We start from the raw sequence: 2,500 nt of genomic DNA, 5'->3' as shown, positions 1-2,500 counted from the left end.
TGGATAGTTACGGATTGAGCACTTGCCAAGGATCAAAATGTGTCATTTAGAAGAAACATTTTCAAAAAGTTTTTAAAATCTTGTGGGTTTGCAACTCATAAGAGCGTCACTTTCAACGTCCCCGGTATTGGATTGAGTTTCTAAAAACAACCGTGCACACCGAGGTTAAACTTTACCGGCTCCACTCCGACTCGCCGCTCGCCCACAATTTGTTTGCAACGAAACATTTGTTTTTAATTTTGTTGGTTTGAAATTGTTTTGAAAAGGTTCTTTAAATCTAGTGGGTTTGCAACTCATAAGAGCGTCACTTTCAACGTCCCCGGCATTGGATTGAGTTTCTAAAAACAACCGTGCACACCGAGGTTAAACTTTACCGGCTCCACTCCGACTCGCCGCTCGCCCACTAGTCCGAAGGCAACAAAACATTTGTTTTTCATTTTGATGAAAATTTCTGTTTTTAAATCTTGTTGGTTTGAAATTGTTTTGAAAAGGTTCTTTAAATCTTGCGGGTTTGCAACTCATAAGAGCGTCACTTTCAACGTCCCCGGCATTGGATTGAGTTTCTAAAAACAACCGTGCACACCGAGGTTAAACTTTACCGGCTCCACTCCGACTCGCCGCTCGCCCACAAATCCGAAGGCAACAAAACATTTGTTTTTAATTTTGATGAAATTTTTTGAAAACATTGGCTTGGCAAGCCCCAATCCGCGACTATCCACCCACCGCCACCCCACACGGGTGGTTGTTGTTGCGAAATGAGGTTGTGGTCGACATGCCCGTGCATTTGAGAAGGAGTTCCTAGCACTCCATGCTCTCCCATGCCAAAAAATAGCCTAGACAACCCCATTTCGCAACTTTCCACGCCTTTTTTTTCCTCCCTCACCCATGGCGGCGGCGTGGTGGCGGCGGCCGGATTCCGGCCACCACCGCCATGGGTGGCAGCCCCCCGACCCCGACACCAAACCCATAATACCGAGGCAACATATCGAGGCAACATGACATGGGTGTGGCGTGGGGGAAGGGGGCTGCAGCTAGGAAGGCATGGGCTGCCATGCATATGCAGGCAACACACACCCCCCTATATAGCATTTTATGCATTTAGCCCTTTGACAGGAAGAGACATCACCTATGCGCGAGGAGTCATAATGGGCTCTAAATAATTCAATACAAGGTATTTGGACGTGATTTTTTGCAGGGATACTAAGAAACATGCAATCTATGATGGGAAAAAGTTTCATAAATTTTTGAAGTCGGGAAGTATTTTTTATTAGTTTTAGAAGTCGTAAAATTGAAAAAATCATTAAAACAAATCCGGGAGGAATTTTTTAGTTTTGTAAGTTGGAGAAGGTCCTAAAAATCATAGACTACTTATGGGGAGCTTATTGTGCGAGGAAATTTCAATAAAAACGGGGTTTGACAAGATTTGAAAAATTCTGTCGACATTTGAAAAAACCTGGAACCATGCTGCCGGCATGCTGCGCACATGCTGCGCGCATGCTGCGCGCAGACTGCGCGCATGCCATGGCAGGACAAGTTTTGCTAGCCTCACTGTCTACAGATGCGCAAGCTGCGCGCACGCTGCGCACAGCCTGCGCGCATGCTGCGCACAGACTGCGCGCACGCTGCGCGCATGCCATGGCAGGACAAGTTTCGCTAGCCTCACTGTCGACAGATGCGCAAGCTGCGCGCAAGCTCCGCGCACGCTGCGCACAGCCTGTGCGCATGTTGTGCGCATGCTGCGCGCAGGCTGCGCGCAGGCGCCGCGCATGCCATGGCAGGACAAGTTTCGCTAGCCTCACTGTCGACAGATGCGCAAGCTGCGTGCACGCTGCGCACAGGCTGCGCACAGCGCATGCCATGGCAGGACAAGTTCGCTAGCCTCACTGTCGACAGATGCGCAAGCTGCGCGCACAGGCTGCGCGCACGCCATGGCAGGACAAGTTTCGCTAGCCTCACTGTCGACAGAATCAGCACGCTGCGCGCAAGCTGCGCGCACGCTGCCGGCATGGTGCGCGCACGCTGCCGGCATGGTGCGCGCACGCTGCCGGCATGGTGCGCGCACGCTGCCGGCATGCTGTGCGCACGCTGCGCGCGCGCATGGCAGGACAAGTTTCGAAAATTTCTGTCGACAGTCTCAGCAGCGCGCACGCTGCCGACATGCTGTGCGCACGCTGCGCACAGGCTGCCGGCATGCTGCGCGCAGCCCATGGCAGGACAAGGTCCGAAAAATTCTGTCGACATTTTTACGCCGTGGTAGGCTTCCGCTTCGCGTCACTTTGTCGACATTCAAGCCTACCATTTGTATTGAATTTTTCAAACCTTGTCAAACCCCATTATTCAAATGTCGAAAAATTTTGTCGACATTTTTACGCCATGATAGGCTTCCGCTTCGCGTCACTTTGTCGGAATGCATCGCATGGCGAGGCAAGGCCACGGCATGCCAAGGCGAAGGCAACGCATGGCTTGAATGGCTTGGTCAAGGCCACATCATGGGCACGGC

The sequence above is a fragment of the Prunus avium genome, unplaced genomic scaffold (genome assembly GCF_965620075.1).
Source record: "Prunus avium unplaced genomic scaffold, drPruAviu1.hap1.1 HAP1_SCAFFOLD_26, whole genome shotgun sequence".
Classification (NCBI taxonomy): domain Eukaryota; kingdom Viridiplantae; phylum Streptophyta; class Magnoliopsida; order Rosales; family Rosaceae; genus Prunus; species Prunus avium.
The sequence above is the reverse complement of the archived record's forward strand: the minus strand, read 5'-3'. Positions refer to the sequence as shown.